We start from the raw sequence: 19,041 nt of genomic DNA on the forward strand, positions 1-19,041 counted from the left end.
TGAGCCACTGTACCCAGCCAGATTTTTAAGGGATAAAACCAGGATAAGATATGAGAAAACAGTCATTTTCATACATTGTTCATAAGTGTATTAATTGATATAATGTTTTGTGTTGGCAATCTTGCAATACTTACTAAAATTGAACCCCACATTTTACTTCTACTAATGTAACCTATAGAAAACATTTCCCTAAGTACACAAAGACAAATGTACATGAATGATGTGCATAGTTCCTAATAGCTAAACACTGGAAACAAACCTCTGAAAATAATTTGGTAGATCTGTATGTACTTACATAGAAAGGGTTCCAAGATACAGCAACACGTAAAAAGAGCAAGTTATAAAAATGATTTAGAAAATGATTCAATTTTGTTACATGCAGAGGAAAAAAAATCTAGTGTCATATGTACTAAAATATAAATACTATCTATTTCTGGGGGTTGGCATTTTGGAGTATCTTCCATTTCTATCTCATGTATTTCTGTAATATTTGGTCATATACTAAGGGGAAAATAAAAACAATTTAAAAAATAACAGTATGAACATCACTTACATAGCTTTCTTGCCAACCCCTAGAAATAGCTAGATTAGATTCAGGATCATGTTAAATCTGAAGCTAAACATGAGGAAACAACAATCAGATAAATCCAGATTGTGTGAGATGCTACAAGATAACTAACCTGGTCTCCTAAAATGTGTCGATGTTATGAAAAATGAAAAGAGTCATGGAGACTGTTCTAGATTACGAACAACTAAAGAGACCTGACAATTAAACACAATATGTGATATCTGGATTCTAAATTTACACACACATGGAAAAAACATTATAAAGGACCTTCATGGAACACAACCGCATGGGTGAATCTACATGACAGAATAGTATTCCTAGGATCACATTTTGGGAAATGCCGGGATAGAAAATGTCCCTTTAACTGAAGTTTATTGTGCCCCTTCATGCTAGATGTTTCTATATATATATTTTCTTATTTAATCCTGGTAATTTAGAGAAGAAGAAGATGATTTTCTATCAAACTTAAACTCTAATTATTACTCTGATTGTTGAGAAATGCCAATATATTCATTTCTAGAATATCTTTCCTGGTTTACAGATTTTTCAATTAGTGCTTAGATATGAATTGTAATTTATTATCAAGTTGGGGAATTGGGGAATTTCTGAGCTGTAGGGGATATTACAGGAATTGTGGGATCAACCCTCATCATTTTACAGATGAGCAAAGTAACTCCGATGGGCTATGTGACTTACACATATTCAGTTAGGAGAACTGGCTTTGGAAACCTAGCCTCCAAATTCAGTACTCTCACCATAAAACTATTATGATTTACTTAACCCTTGCTGAATGCCAGCAGTGGACAAGGCATCATAACAGCCTGCCCTAATACACCCTTCTGCCGGAAAGGGGCTCAACACTTGAGGAGGAACTGCATGACCATCTTCAGGGAGCAAGAATATCCAACTCCCCGCACTTCTAATCATGCAGGCAGTCTGCCGAGTCCACGTTGCACCAAGGCATGCCCTTTGCCTGACTTTTTTGTTACATAAGAAAGCACTAGGAGTTCGAGCCAACACTTTTTTTTCTTTAAAAAAAAATACAAAAGACAAAGCAAACTGACTGCTTATGGAAGATGGATCACAAAAGAGTCCTAAGTCCTTTCCTTATCCTCCTAATAAACATTTCCCTCACAACATATTCCCAGTAGGCCTCAATCCATCTGGTAAAATGATGAAGGAGATTAAATCATTTGTTCTTTATAAAATGTGTGTAACACTTTCTCAACTACACTAAGACTCCAGATTTATACAACCCTCATTTTATATCTCCCTCTAAGAATAACCTCCTGATTTACAGGATTTAAAGAAGTTAAAAGCCCTTCTCCCTAAAACAGTTTTTTTGACTGGCTTATACCCATTCTTCTTTTAGATGGAGTCTCTCTCTGTTGCCCAGGCTAGAGTGCAGTAGTGCGACTTCACTCACTGCAACTTCTGCCTCCCAGGCTCGAGCAATTCTCCTGCCTCGGCCTCCTGAGTAGCTGGGATTGCAGGCACGTGCCACCACAGCTGGCTAATTTTTGTATTTTTATTAGAGATGGAATTTCACTATGTTGGCCAGGCTGGTCTTGAACTCCTGACCTCAGGTGATCCACCTGCCTCACCCTCCCAAAATGTTGTGATTACAGGCATGAGCCATCATGCCTGGCCTTATACCCACTCTTTTGGAGGCCAATGGAATGCCCCCCAAATGTTGATAGTGAAAGGGTGACTTCTCTTCTTGAGGGGGTAGGACAGGCACAGGGCTCTTGAGAGCACAGAGAGCCACAAAGGTGACCAAGACCAAGGTTTGTAGAGGTAAGTTCAAGTCTAAATAGCTGGAAGAGCACATACAACCTCAAATCTGGAGACTACCAATATTGCGGTTGAGAATCAAGGGTTTGGAATTGAATGGAAATGGGTTGGCTGCACAGACAGGTCAGGGCCAGGCAAGACTCTCTTGGAAAATAGCCCCAGATTCTAGCAGACATGTGTGGTTTGCCATGTGTGGCTGGCAGAGTCTTGTGTCAGGCCCTGGCAATCTCAACAGCAGTTCACTGATCATGCAGTGGCTCTTCTGGTCCCACCTGATCCTGACGTGGCCAGGATCAGGTGGGACTAGAAGAGCCACTGCATGATCAGTGAACTGCTGTTGAGAGATCAGGTGGGACCAGAAGAGCCACTGCATGATCAATGAACTGCTGTTGAGATTGCCAGGGCCTGAGTTAGGGTCTGGAGTAAAAACTGGATCCCCACATCCAGGGGGGTCAGCAGGGTGTGAAGTCAAAGATAAACCCATTGTTGATCTAATAATCAAATTTGACTAATCAAAAGAGGAGTAAGAATCCAAGCATGAAGCCACGGAGAGCAGGCAGCCTGGGCAGCCAACCTTAGAAGTATGTAGTGCAGGGCTGAGGTGGAGAGGGGTTGGGAGGATCCCAGGCCCAAAGAGTAGATGGTACGGCCACTTTTCATTGTGTTCCTGCTGTTCCGATGGGGACGTATCTGTGTCATTAAAATACCGCTGGACATTTGTTTACTCTGTTTCTTTGCAATTAACTGAGAGTATGAAGTAGAGAGGAGAATTTTGCTTATGGGGAGAGTATGTTTGTGTTGATAGGAAGCCCTAAGGGAGCCCTTCAGAATTTCAAACATGCAGGCATTTTTCTATGCTGGGCAGGAAGAAGCTGGGAATATGGCTGAAAGGACTGCTCCTTGATTAGCCATACTGAGTTCTCCAACTGACTAGTTGGAGATCATGGATCAGATCACGTGCTTGCAATTTGGAAAGGGTATGTAAAGTTCCTACACTCAAGTCTTAGCTCAGCTCAGACAGACACATTTATGCTTAAGCCCCAAGGAAGGGAACCAGGGAGCCCGAGTAGTAGGGAAGGCTATGTTCTCAGCATGAAAGCCTGAGAACATAGAGTGCCAACAGCACAGGGGAGAAAGGGAGAGTGAACCCCAAGGGTGCTCCCAGGCCTACTCAGTGAAAAAGGTAGATGGTGGGGTCCAGCTCACAGGATGCCAGTGTGCCCACCTGTACCCCAGCCTCAACCACAATAGCTCAGTTTCGTCTGTGTCACGTAATGGGTTTTCTGTAACTTTCCTTCGGCTTTAGATCATTTGAAAATGACCACCCTGTATCAGCAATGCCAAATGCCATCCCCGTCTTAGCTCTGAGTTGGTTGCCATGTCAGACCCTCTCCTCAAGGGATTTACAGTCTCTCCGGAAAGCCCAGTTTTATGCAATGGCAAAAAGGAGAGAACAATATAGGATGGGCCTTAACTGAATGATAAGTGATATGTTACAGGCTGCAAGTGACTCACAGTTAACAGAAAAAAAGAGATCCATTGGTTGTGGGGGGCGGGAAGATATGTCAAAAAGGAAAGACATTTCTACCAAAAAAAAAAAAAAAAAAAGGTGGAACTTGAGCTGAGCCTTAAAGGAGGAGAAGATTTGAAGAAATGGGGAGGGCATCCCAAGCTTTGGGAACAGCATGAACAAAGGTATAGAGACAGGAATACTTAAGGCCAGTTTAGGAAACAGTAAATTAAAAAACATATGGATGATTGACAGCATTTTCCATTTTTAAAATGATTTATTCAGACTGTATCCTGAGCAAGAACAATTTCCTGTGGTTTATAAATAGGCCCCAGTTATTTTAGTAGAACTGTAACACTGGTGATCATTCATGAAATGTTCCATGGAGACTTAGTTTTCCAAGGGCCAGGAGAAAATGCATAAGAAATGGTCCAGAACATGAAACACCATCAGTAAAACCTAATACAAGGTTGATGCAGAAACTTTCTCTTCCTAACCAGGTACTTGTCTCCTTCTCCCTTCTTCCCTCCTAGATTTGTTCCAGATTTACTATGCAAAATGCCTAAGGTTTTTTAAAGAACTAGAATAGAAATTGGGAGATAAAGAAATAGGCACAAGAGATGATGTCATTTGTTTAAGCTCACAGGGAAGGCAGTGCCAAGGTTACAATTCAGGATGCCCATCTCAAGTTTCCTTTAACTGATGATCTTGAACACAGAATTCTACCCGCCTCCATAACCTAAGAAGTCATCAGCATTGTACAGAATTCTAATTCCCTCAGTTCCTATGATGAGAACCTTCTCACCAGTCTGGTATGTTTCATAGGTTCGGGATCCTACTTGCCTATACTTGAGAAACATTTCAAAGTTTTTGTGCATGTTATATGGTGAACAAAAGAAAGAAAATACTTACTTTGGTAGTATTTGTATTTTGTTTGCAATCAACATCATTCTCAATTTTCCTGTACAATACTGTTCTGTTTTTCAATCTGTTCTGATAGCATTTGCATCACAATATGGTGTTCATTTTGGCCTAAGAGAGATTATGAATGAACAAATCTATTTTATTTGTATTTTTCATTTGGGTTCCACTAACTATAGACTTAGGGCAAAAATGAGCCCATGATTATCCTAACTATTCTACCTCTAAGTCTTAATACAATTGGAGAAAGAGGGAGCCTGGACTTTGCTTACAGGTTTGAGTGATTAACATTAAATTTCAGTAGCAGCAGAAGCAAACTACCTTATTACAAAAACTTTCCCAGGAAAAATACCTAACAGTCAATCCTATCTTATATCTGAAGAGGTCACCATTCAATATCTCCAAAACTTTGAAATAACACTACTAACTAGTGATTTTACATGTTTTGCAAGCATCTGGAGTTATATGTAAGCCTTTACCGAGATCCCAGCTCTCTAAATAAGAACGGATGTTAAGCATCACTCTCATCCTTGCAACGAAGTCATTTTATGGTGTCATAAAACCACCAACAACAGCATTTCTGCCTATTCCAACAATCCTCCCAAGCACCTCAAAATTCTTAAAATACTGAAATTGAAAAGGAAACTCTACCCAATGTATCAAATGCAATAATACATGTGTACAAAATGTCATTAATAGGCAGAATTTGCACCCAAAGAATATTATTTTCATACGGTGTTTAAGATTTGCAGGGTTACTTTTTAGTGACAAAGGTCGTATTTGGTTCAGCCATGCCACATGTATAAGTTTTACATTTCATGAGGATTTTCAGAGGAAGAGTGTGAAGGTATTCTTTTTGGCCAGATTCTCTTTTATAGTGATATGATAGCAACATTGGATTATATATTAAACCACCAGTTAATTAGAAATTAGGTACACAGCCATAACCGAAGATAGCATGTCCTATATATATTTTTTGGTTCTCAACATCCCAACATCTTTATCTCAGGGTATAAAAGAACTAGAATAGACATTGGGAGATTTTTACATTAGACATAAAATTAGAGTTGAGTGCAATGTGTGCCCTATAGTCCCAGCTACTAGAAAAGACTGAGGTAGGAGTATCACTTGAGGCCAGGAGTTAGTTCAAGTCCAGCCTGGACAACCCAGTGAGACCTCATCTCTGGGGAAAAAAAAAAAAAGGAAATCAATTTCTTTTTTTTTTTAAAAAAAAAAAAAAAAAAAAAACCACGAAAAGAAAAAACCTAAATGAATCCGCACACGCAAAGACAAAACAAAAAATACCACTTTTCTGAGATGTGGAAGTTTAGATAGCTTCTGTGCAGCCCTCAAGAAGTAAGATTCAACAGCCTTTCTGAATTTTAGCATTACGTATCTGTGAAGAGTGGCAACAGACACAGGTGATCAGGAAACACACCTTTCGCTTCTCTAGTATGGCCTCTTTAGGCCTTCCCAAACTGATAGCCCTCTCAGCACGATTTCCGCTGAATGTGAAACGCAAACGACTTGGGAGGAGTGGGAAAGGAAAGTGTTGTGGCAAATTTAGTTTTGGAAATGCGAGATGCTACGTCTACCTCTTGGTTGATGTATGAAGCACAATAGCATATTAATGTACCTGAAGGCCTAACTTGGTTATCTTAGCATTTTCCAAGCTGAGCTGACCACAAAACCCCATCCCTAGCTAGGCTGGGCATGAATATTCCATGGGTTACTTTGGGAAAACACTGTCTGTGCAAGAGCATGGGCTTTTGATCAGACACAGGGTACTCAACGCTTTCTTCACCACTTAAGAGCTTTGAGGCTTTGGGCAAGTTACTTACCTCCTCTGAACCCTAGTTCCCTCATCTGAATTCTGTGGGAAATAACATCTATTACACATGATCTTTTGAAAACATAGTATCTACTTAATAAATGTTTGTCCCCTTCTTTTTTTTTTTTTTTTTTTTTTTACAACCCATGGTAGGAGAAACCTTTTTGTGTCTCCACATGAATTCCAAGATCCTCTCAAATATGATCACTTTCTTTCTCCAGTCTCATCTCCCGGTAATACGGAGAAGTGTTAATACTATTTTAGATTCAGAGTTCCCAAAATGTAACCTTACTAGCTGTGTGCCTTATGACCTGAGAAAATTCCTACCCTCTTTGTGCCTCAGAGTCCCTACCAGTAAAATGCAGGATAATAATGGCACCTACATCGTGGGGTTGTGAAGATTAAAGATTAACATTGAAGAAGCATTCAGAATAACACCTGGCATAAGGTAAGTGATCAATAACCTCAATGAAGTTACTAGTATTCTTCTAATCACATATTATGCACCAATCATACTCGACTCCTTGCTTCCCAAAGATGACTGAAGTTTTCACGTGTCCATGTCTTTGCTCTTGCTGGCCTCTTCATTTGGAATAACCTTTTTCCATGTTTTCTACTTGGTGAAATCCTAACCACCCTCCAAGGCCCATCTTGAATGCTAACTTCTCTATGCAGCCTTTCCAGATTTCCTCTAACCAGGTGTCTTCCCCCTTAAAAGAATCCCCTCTAGGCCTTGTGACTCTTTCTTGACTCTTACCATGTTCTACTTTGTATCTAATGAGTTTTATGCTCCTGGAGGAGCCAGTGGTGTTTATATACCTTTCCCACACCCCAGCACCCAGCAGTATGATCCAGCAGGAACAATGTCAGCCTGGGAACCAGGAAGGAAGCCTGGGCTCTGGACCCAGGTCAACCACTCTGCAACTTGGGGAAGTTACTTCATAGGAGCCTTGGTTTCCTCTTATTTAAACCAGTGAGTTGGAATAGACCAGCTCTAAAGCCACTTCCATCTCTAACCTGTGAAAGTTTAATATATACTCCTTGAGCAGCCATATACGTGCCTGTGGAATTTTGAGTGACTGGAAGGAACAAGGTTTGAGCCCAGAAATAACTTTTCAGAAACCCTTGACTGCTCTGCTTGTGAAAGCAGAAGACTGAAATAACCCAAATAAAGTGTGGCATATGATGGAATACTATGCAGCTCTAATTTAAAAAAGGAAGCATATCATGTGCTGATAAGGAAAGATCTCAAGGGTATATTAAGAAAGAACAAGGAACAGATTGGTATTTGTAGTATGCTGTCTGTTGTGTTAAGAAAGAAAAAAAAAAAAAAGGAAAGAAATGGCCAGGTGTGGTGGCTCACACCTGTAATCCCAGCACTTTGGGAGGTGGAGGCAGGCAAATCACTTGAGATCAGGAGTTTGAGACCAGCTTGACTAACAAGGTAAAACCCCGTCTCTACTAAAAATACAAACATTAGGCTGGGTGTGGTGGTTTACACCTGTAATCCCAGCACTTTGGGAGGCCCAGGCAGGCGGATCACGAGGTCAGGAGTTCAAGACCAGCCTGGCCAACATGGCAACACCCCATCTCTACTAAAAGGCGTGGTAGCGCATGGCTATAGTCCCAGCTACTTGGGAGGCTGAGGCAGGAGAATCGCTTGAACCCAGGATTCGGAGGTTGCAGTGAGCTGATATTGTGCCATTGCACTATAGTCACTCTGGTGAAAAGAGCAAGATTCCATCTCAAAAGAAAAAAAAATACAAACATTAGCTGGGCATGGTGGCATGTGCCTGTAGTCCCAGCTACTCTGGGACCGAGTAGCTGGGGCTGAGGCAGGAGAATTGCTTGAGCCTGGGAGGCAGAGGTTGCAGTGAGCCAAGATTACTCCAGCTTGGGTGACAGAACGAGACTCCATCTCAAAAAAAAAAAAAAAGAGAAATAACATGAATATATAGATATTTGATTTTCTTTATATATATACCTAAAGAAACACTAGGCAGGCACCCTGGAAGAGAAGTACATAAGAATATTTAAAACACATTTACTTATGGGGAATGGGGTTGGGTTGTGAGATGGCTGGTGACAGGGCGAGAGTGAGACATTCAATTCATTCCTTTTAATATCATTTACATTTTAAAATAATAAGTACTGCCTATTTAAAGAAAAAAGCTAAAATTAAAAGAGAAATCTCTGATTGCAACAATGAGTATTTTTAACAAAACAGATGTTTATCTTTCTTGTTTCTTTTCTCCTTCCAGAGGTGCTAGGGAAGAACTAAGGAATGATTTACTAATTTATTGATGTAATTTTGTACTGGCTATGAATTCCTGTAACAAACTTGTCATTGGAAAAGTGAGACTTGGACACTTCAGGTATCCCTGGAGTTTTCTTCTCAAGCCAGCTACATTGATCTCCAGTTCATGCTGCTTGACTCAGATGGCTCAGAAACTGGAGGCTTCCATCCATCTGGGATGTAGCTGGTGATCATGTGAAAGGCCAGGGGTGGCAGTAGCAGTACCTTTATTCTCTCTGGAGCATCTGGAAGAATTCAATTGGGGAGGAGGCAAGTGGAACCCAGTAAATTATCAAATTAACAGAGGAACAACTGGAGAAGGCTCTGATTCCTCTCTTAAGTATTGCTAAAGATGGTAGGGCCTGCACTCCAATAGCTAAGAGATAATTCATAGAATGCTTCCAGATAACTTTCCTAGGCTTCCCATGGAATCAACCACTCAGACAGCATAAGTCTGTCAACCACATTGGTAAAATTCCAAGTTCTTCTCAAATTCAGTTAACCTGCACCACAAGAAACTTAGGACCTACAAATATTTTTATTCCTTCTGTAGTGTCCTATCACAATTTGAAATTCAGTGTATGATTTTTTCAGCCTGCTTTGGTCCAAGGTCCTCTTTGGAGAGAATCCTGAAAGTGTAAATGACTTACAGCTGAACCAGGCCCCTACTTCACGGGTATGTACTGCATTAAACCCCACACCCCTGCTTGGCCTCGCCTGGGAAAGCTTCAGAAGAGCTCTTCAAAGCAGACCTCATCAAAATAAACACCCCTACCTCTACCCCCATCTCCTGTGGTCTTCAGAAAACAAACAACAATACTTCTCTGTTCACCAAACAGAAGGAGAATTTTCTGTTTAAAGTATTTTTTTCTTATTCCCTATTGGCAGCACTTATTAAGGAACGGATGACTTTCAAGTTGAGTGAACTCTGTTTGAAACATAAGCACATAAGAATCCAGGTGCTTAAAACTTTTTCAAACTTAGATACATCCTTACAGCCTTCATATAAAAAACATCTTTTTAATGTTTTATTAAAACCTCTGTCAGTTTAAAAGAAAGGATCTCTTTGACCACAGATTTAGAGTAACTACATTTACAATGAAAGCTAGTAAGCAAAATGTCTAAGATGCTATTTTCCTTTCAAACTTTTGGAAACAGCTTTGGTGTTAGATGGACCTGGGTTTGAATTCTGTTTTCCTTACTTCCTAGCTGTAAGATCTCAAGCAGTTGACCCAACCTCTCTCTGTGCCTCAATTTCTTCATTGGTAAAATGGGGATAAGAATAATACATAGTAGCCAGGCATAGTGGCTCATGCCTGTAATCCCAACATTCTGGGAGGCTGAGGTGGGTGAATTATTTGAGGTCAGGAGTTCAAGACCAGCCTGGCCAACATGGCAAAACCCCAACTCTACTAAAAATACAAAAAAGTTAGCTGGGCATGGTGGCACACACCTGTAGTCCCAGCAACTTGGGAGGCTGAGGCAGGAGAACTACTTGAACCTGGGAGGCAGAGTTGCAGTGAGCCGAGATCACATCACTGCACTCCAGCCTGGGCAATAGAGCAAAACTTAAAAAAAAAAAAAAAAAAAAAAAAAGAATAGTACGTTGCACATATAGTTATGAGGATTAAATGAATGCATGAAACTCCTTAGCAAAGTGTCTACGTATACATATATGTAGTAAAAATAATAAAGTTCAAACAATAAAAAATTACTATACCTTATTAGCTAAAATTTAGCAAATGTTTCTTCATTGTTATTTGTCTCCAGTTTCAGACTTAAATAAAAAGGCTTTTCATTAAAATCAAACTCTTGCTTATGCTAACTCATGAGTAAAAGAAAGAACCCAAGAGAAGAAATCAGCCTGCAATCCATGAGAAGTGAGCAAGGAAAGAATTCCATGCTTCCATGATGAATGTTCAGATAGTCTTAATGTTTTTTATTATCTCTAGTCATCCTCTGAGAGTGAGATGTCTCACTTATGCCATGTATCTATACCCATGCAGCATTTGAGGGTATTAGATGGGAAATGAGATTACCCCAATATCAGAAGTATGGTTTAGGGGGCAAAGTGGCCAGAATCTAAGGACTCAATCCAGACAGAAGAGTTTCTCCTCAAATAAGCTACATGGTAAACCTCTCTGTCTGACCGCTGTGGGGAAGTGATGTTTTTCTCTCTGTTTCTTACCCATAAGCCTATGGATTTCTGCAGTTTCTTGAATGAATTCTAGGTATGAACCTAACCTACTTCTGGAATTGTTTTTTTTTTTTTGTTTTTTGTTTTTTTTTCCAGAGAGTTTTGCTCTTGTTGCCCAGGCTGGAGTGCAATGGCGTGATTTCGGCTTACTCAACCTCCACCTCCCAGGTTCAAGCGATTCTCCTGCCTCAGCCTCCTGAGTAGCAGGGATTACAGGCATGCACCACCATGCCCGGCTAATTTTGTATTTTTAGTAGAGATGGGTTTTCACCATGTTGGTCAGGCTGGTGTTGAACTCCTGACCTCAGGTGATCCACCCACGTGGGCCTCCCAAAGTGCTGGGATTACAGGGGTGAGCCATCCTGCCCGGCCTGGAATTCTTTATGTAGGCCAGCAAATGATGTCAAATGTGGGGTAGGGGAGAAGCTGGTGAGTTATCTTGAGGCAATGGCACTCTCTCATTATCAAGGATTTATTTGGACTTCCAAAAGAATACCACCAGGCATGAAAATATTAGCCATGCCTACCTTCTATTTATTAAAAAAAAGCATCTTGACTTGCCACTCACAGATACCAAGGCCATTGTGATGGGGGCACTATGGGAAGCCCGGAGGTTGAAAACTTGACCTCGTTTTGGAGTGTTTACTTTGTGGCATATTCCAAATTCTGGTTGCCTTTCTTCAGTTTTCTTGAGTCTAAAGCATTAAGGATGCCAATTACTAAAGACCTCATTGACAAAGTCTAGAACAACATTGAGTAAATGGAATACAATGTGAGGCACATATGTAATTTAAATTTCTTTAGAGACAAGTGCAATGGTGTGCACCTGTAGTCCCAACTACTTGGAAGGCTGAGGTGGGAGGATCATCGCTTGAGCCCAGTAGTTCAAATCTAGTCTTGGCAACATAGTGAAACTAGTTTCAACAAAAAATTTTTTTTTCCCAACAGCCACATTAGAAAAAGAATGGTAAAATAATTTTAAAAGTAGATTTTATGTAACCCCTTAAATAAAATACAAAAAGATTAATTGCAACATATCAATATTTTTTAAGTTGAGATATGTTGCATTTCTCTTTTTTTTTAACTAAGCTTCTGGAGCCTGGAGTGTATGTAGATTTCATAAAATGTACAGTTAAAACATGCAGATTCAAATATCCAAATTGTTCCAAACATACTTAAAAGTTTCTTAGTAACTGAAGCAATAATAAATTTTTAAATCTTAATTTTAATTAAAATCAAGTAAAATGAAAAATTCAGTTGCTCTGTCTCTCTAGCCACATTTTAACTGCTGAACAGCAACATGTGGCTATGGGAAATAACTGGTGGAGGCCGGGCATGGTGGCTCATGCCTGTAATCCTAGCACTTTGGGAGGCCGAGGCGGGTGGATCATCTGAGGTCAGGAGTTTGAGACCAGCCTGGCCAACATGGTGAAACCCCATCTCTACTAAAAATGCAAGAAATTAGCTGGGCATGGTGGCGGGCGTCTGTAGTCTCAGCTACTTGGGAGGCTAAGGCAGGAGAATTGCGTGAACCTGGGAGGCAGAGGTTGCAGTGAGCTGAGACAGCACCATTGCACTCCAGCCTGAGCAACAAGAGCTAAACTCTGTCTCAAAAAAAAAAAAAAAAAAAAAAAAAAAAAAAAAATGAAAATAACTGGTGGCTACTGTATTGGACAGTGTAGGTTGAGACGATGAAGAAAAACTGCACATTGTCACATGGAGAGTCATCACATTCTGAGATTTTTCCCTTCATTCTTAGATGCTACTTGCCAAAGGGAGATTTCAAAAACTTTTTTTTTCTTAATTTCTAGTTTGGCTGCAACAGTAAAGGCTCAGAATCCTTCTTATATTTCTGTGGTGGGATAATTAACATCAAGCTCCCTGAAAGCATGCAGGTGGAATAGTTCACCTGAGAGATGAATAGTAATAAATCCTTTCTCAAGAGGCACATATAAGAAAATCTTAAAGAACATGTAGAAGCCCATTTACCTGATATGACTAGTGCTTCATTGGTCATTGATAAATGATGTTAAATGAGAAACTAATAAAAAATAATTTTATTTTGAATTAAATTTCTTAAAAGATTGAGGTGATAGGCATATAACATAAAATTAACCATTTTAAAGCAAACATTTCATGTGTACTATGTTGTGCAACCATCACCTCTAGTTCTAAAACATTTTCATTACCTCAAAAGAAAAGCCATATTGGCCATGTGCAGTGGCTCATGCCTGTAATCCCAGCACTTTGGGAGGCCGACGTGGGCCGATCACTTGAGGTCATGGTTGAGACCAGCCTGGCCAACATGTGAAACCCTGTCTCTACTAAAGATACGAAAATTAGCTGGGCGTGGTGGCGCATGCCTGTAATCCCAGCTGCTCGAATCTCTTGATTCATGAGGGGTAGCATGAGAATCTCTTGAATCTGGGAGGTGAAGTTTGCAGTGAGCCAAGATCGTGCTACTGCACTCCAGCCTGGGCAACAGTGCAAGACTCTGTCTCAAAAAAAAAAAAAAAAATTCCATCAAGCAGTAGACCCCATTCCCCCACTCCCCACCCATCCTAGCTCCTGGCAGCCACAGTCTGCTTTCTATCTCTAAGGATTTACCTATTCTGGATAAATAAAATCATATGTGACCTTTCGTATCAGACTTCTTTCATTTAGCATAATGTTTTCAAGGTTTACCCACACTGTAACATGTATCAGTACTTCATTCCCTTTTGTGGCTGAATAATGTTCCACTGTATAGCTGTACTACATTTTCATTATCTATTCATCAGGTGATGGACATTTGGGTTGTTTCCACCTTTTCGCTATTGTGAATAGTCTCCTATGAACATTAGTGTACAGGTATTTATTTGAGTACCTGTTTTCCATTCTTTTGGGCATATACCTATAAATGGAATTGCTGGGTCACATGGTAATTCTATGTTCTTCTTTTTGACAGACTGCCAAACTCTTCTACAGCAGCTGCACATTTTACATTCCCATCAACAATATACAAGGCTCTCAATTTCTCCACATTTTCACCAACGCTTGCTATTTTCCATCTTTTAAATAAAATTAAAGCCATCCTAGTGAATGTGACGTGGTATCTCAAAGTGGTTTGGATTTGCATTTTCTAATGACTAAAATGTTGAGCATTTGCTGTGCAGAAGAGCTAAACAGACAACCTACAGAATGGAAGAAACTATTTGCAATCTATGCATCTGACAAAGGTCTAAAACCCAGCGTCTATCAGGAACTTAAACAAATTTACAAGAAAATAAGATAATATTTGATAAAGCCCATTAAAAAGTAGGAAAAGGACATCAACAGACACTTTTCAAAAGAAGACATACATGTGGCCAACAAGCATATAAAAAAAAACTCAATATCACTGATCATTAGAGAAATGCAAATCAAAACCACAATGAGATACCATCTCACACCAGTCAGAATGGCTATTATTAAACAGTCAAAAAATAACAGGTGCTGGAGAGATTGCAGAGAAAGAGGAACACTTTTACACTGTTGGTGGGAGTGTAAATTAGTTCAACCACTGTGGAAAGTTGTGTGGTGATTCCTCAAAGAGCTAAAAACAGAATGACCATTCAACCCAGCAATCCCATCACTGAGTATATAACCAAAGAAATATAAATCATTCTATCATAAAGACACATGCACATGTATGCTCACTGAAGCACTATTAATAGCAGCCAAGACATGGAATCAACCTAAATGTCCATCAATGGTAGACTGAATAAAGAAAATGTAATACATATACACCACGGAATACCATGCAGCCACGTAAGAACAAGATTATGTCCTTTGCAGAAACATGGATTGAGTTTGGAGTCTGTCATCCTTAGCAAACTGATACAGGAACAGAAAACCAAATAGCGCATGTACTCACTTATAAGCAGCAGGTAAATGATTACAACACACAGACACAAAGAGGGGAACAATAGACACTGGGGCCTTCTTTAGGGTGAAGGTTGGGAGGAGGGAAGAGAATCAGAAAAAAAAAGACTATTGAGTACTAGGTTTAGTACCTGGGTGATGAAATAATCTGTATAACAAACCCCTGTGGCACAAGTTTACCTGTTTACAAACCTACACATATACCCCAAACCCAAAATAAAAGTTAAAAAAAAAAAACCAACAGAATTTTCTGAATGATTAAAAAAAGTAACATATGCACAACATAAAACTTACCATTTTAACCATTTTAATACAGTTTAGTGGCATTATGTACATGCACATCGTTGTGCTACCATCACCACCATCTATCTCTAGAACTTTCTTCATCTTGCAAAATAGTTATGTTTAATAATTAATATGCAATGCCCAGGTATACAGCCCTGATATGCCACCTCCTAAGATATCTCTGGCACTTAACTAGCTGTGAGAAGTTGGGCAACTCATTTGGCCATTTGGTCATCCACAGAATGGGGTTAATATTTAACTCACAGAACTGGCAAAAGGACAAAATAAGATAATATTTGATAAAGCATTTTAAAAACTGGAAAACATTTTATGGTTGATACTTATAATCATTATTATTATTAACATAGAAAATGTGAAGATCTTTTATAGAAAGCTGAAAGCTGACACTATTTATTGTGATCATTTTATAAATAGTATTGTTATACATTTAGATTACCATCTATTCAGATTTATTACACATATCTTTTACTTTTTGGTTGATTGATTGTATCCCCTACTAGAATGGAAGATCTATGAAAGCAATGATTTTTTTTTTTTTTTTTTTTGAGACGGAGTCTTGCTCTGTCACCCAGGCTGGAATGCAGTGGCCGGATCTCAGCTCACTACAAGCTCCACCTCCCGGGTTTACGCCATTCTCCTGCCTCAGCCTCCCGAGTAGCTAGGACTACAGGCGCCCGCCACCTCGCCCGGCTAGTTTTATTGGTATTTTTTAGTAGAGACGGGGTTTCACCGCGTTAGCCAGGATGGACTCAATCTCCTGACCTCGTAATCCGCCCGTCTCGGCCTCCCAAAGTGCTGGGATTACAGGCTTGAGCCACCGCGCCCGGCCGAAAGCAATGATTTTTTAAAAGTATTTTACCCATTGCTCTATTTCAGAACTGAGAAGAATATAAGGCATATCCATCTCTTGAATAATGAAAGAATTACTTTATACAAGAGTAAATATGTTATTAGTGCTTAAAGAATATTCGTTCATGATAATGATAGTTTACATATAAGTCTTTAGGTTTTCCCAGTGCAAAATTAATACATGTGAATTCCCAAATGAAATATATTTTAAATATGAGTAAATTTCCCAGACTAGTTCAGGGCTAAAAGGAAGCAAGTTTAGGAGCAAATAGGAATTTTAAAATATATGCAAGTTTTCAAAATATGTTCTGATTTTAAAGTTTTGGCTATTATCAGTACAATAAAAGATGGGTTCTAATTGGGTTAATATAATATAAAAAAAGGAAATACTTATAATATCATTCTCTTTTCTAAATAAAACAGATTGTAGTAGACAATACTGTTTATCAATATCTTTTCATTTTATTTCATTTCATTTTTTGAGACAGAGTCTCACTCTGTCACCCATGCTGGAATGCAGTGGCGTGATCTCGGCTCACTGCAACCTCCACCTCCCAGGTTCAAGTGATTCTCCTGCCTCAGCCTCCAGAGTACCTGGGACTATAGGTGCGTCCCATCATGCCCGGCTAATTTTTGTATTTTTAGTAGAGACAGGTTTTTGCCATGTTGGCCAGGCTGATCTTGAACTTCTGACCTCAGGTGATCCACCCACCTCAGCCTCCCAAAGTGCTGGGATTACAGGCGTGAGCCACTGTGCCCAGCCTTCCCCTACGTTTTGAATGGAAAGTTGAAATGATAATTTATATCTGCAAAAATTTTGTAATAAAGTATTTTGATGGGAGATAAAGCCATATGCAATCACATGGTTTTAAAAATGGAGAGCAGTATGTTACAAACATGATATTGTAGACTTCTAGGTTCCTTTAAATCAACCCCGATTCTAATATGAGAAGAAACTTAACAAAGCCGCTTCTGAGATACGTGGGAATAATCCTTCCGAACTGTTATCACTGACTAAGGCTTTTTATCTTTTTTAGATTTTGCCTTCATAAAGATGTCTTCTCCAATAATTTTTCCAGTTGTACTATCTTTTCTTTGAATTGTTACTTCTTTTTGGTCGTTGGTATACTGAGTTCTGCGGGGTGATTTTTTGCACCTAAGGGTAAGAATTCAAAATTGTGAGGCAGGTATTTATAGTAGAACTCTGAATCCTCGTCTTTCACATTTTTGGAATAATTACTGAGGCTTTACTGGAGTACCTTGCTAAAGTGTGTGTGGCTTTTTTTTTTAAAGGAAATTAAAAAACAACATAAGTGGGAGTGGAATGGGGTAAGGGAGGTGAATCATCCATCAAATGAAAATTTATTTAAGTACCGTTGTTTGTGATAAAGGAATTATTTAAGAGTCACCGTTTCAGAATAACACTGGAAGAATTAGTTTAAATGGATGCACTTCCCAATATTGTTAGTTTTCTTTGGTATCTCACTAACATTGTAGGTGGGGAGGTGCTGGGGTCTACGGTAAAAAATAAATAAGTGCTTTATTTTTTGCTTTCTAGTGGATTTCCCTTATTACCTAACGAGGGCAGCAGCTTACAAGTTGATTCTGTTCAATTCAACAAATGTTTTTTAGTACTTCCTAAGTGCCTGCTATATGTACAGAGTGAAGAAAGAAAGAATCCTACCCTTACAGAGAGTTTACCGTCTGGTTGTGTTGATTCACCTTCTGAGAAAAAATGTTATTTCCTTTCCTCAATTTTTTCCTATCTATCAAAAGTAAACGTAGGTTCAAACATTCAAACCTATGAAGGGCTAAAACGAAGAATCATCTTCAGTTTGCTGTGTAAATTTCATTGAGTTTTATTTTAAAATATTCATTTAAAAATACATACAAACACATAAACTCATCAAACCAGGTTCTAGTGATCTGAGATAGAAGCATGGTCCAAACTGCTTGACTGCCTTGTATTTTTGTTTTGTTTTAATCCAGGTGATCAGGTCTTTATGGGGAAAAGCCCTGCTGCTTTTTCAAACAGGAAGGGCCCTCCTCCCTCTGAATGCCCGCAGTGCCGCCTTGTGCACCCTACAGAGCAAGGAGAAAGTCAGTTTCTTCAAACTGTTTTCTAAAGAGCGTTTCCATTCGGGTTCCTGGTGATTCCACCATCTTTTCTTCACAATAGTGACGGTTCTGGAATTTCTACACAGTCTGAGGGGCTGACGGGGTAGACCAGGTGACTGGGAAGGGGCAGTGGCACATGACAAAAATTCAAGGAAACGTCCAGTTTCCGTTTCAGGGAATGCGCACAGGGGAAAACGCAAGTCCCCACGCCATCACGGGCCCTCCGCTGCGGCCGGACGACCCCACTCTCGGGAGTGACTGGGGCAGGGCACCTGGCCTCAGGTTCGAGCGGGGCCTGCGCTGAGAGGCAGGAGTTGGATAAACCACTTGTAGGATCTGCTCCCAGCTACCCAAAACGAAAGGGTGGGCGAAAAAGCATTTGCAAAAGAAGAATACGTTAACCTCGCCAAGGAACGACCCCCACCCACCCTCCAGCGCCCAAGGTTTCCCACGAAGAGGTCGTCGTCGCCCTTCTCCAAGCTGGGCAGAACCTGTAAGGCATCACCACCTGCATCTCAAACCAACTAAGCAAGTGACGCTTCGAAGCCTCCCTAAACACCCTCTCTCCCCCGCATTCCAAACGCAACATCAAGGGCGAAAAGAGGCTGCACAAGTCACGTAGAAAATTAGACCGCCTCTTTCCATGGCGATAATCGAATTAGCCTCAAATTAAACGTGAAATTGGCCCTCTCCGGCTGTGGGGACAAAGCCCCTATTGTCCTGCTCGGGTAGCGGCAGCAGCCGTGCC

The sequence above is a fragment of the Rhinopithecus bieti genome, unplaced genomic scaffold (assembly GCF_001698545.2).
Source record: "Rhinopithecus bieti isolate Rb0 unplaced genomic scaffold, ASM169854v2 scaffold_47995, whole genome shotgun sequence".
NCBI lineage: Eukaryota > Metazoa > Chordata > Mammalia > Primates > Cercopithecidae > Rhinopithecus > Rhinopithecus bieti.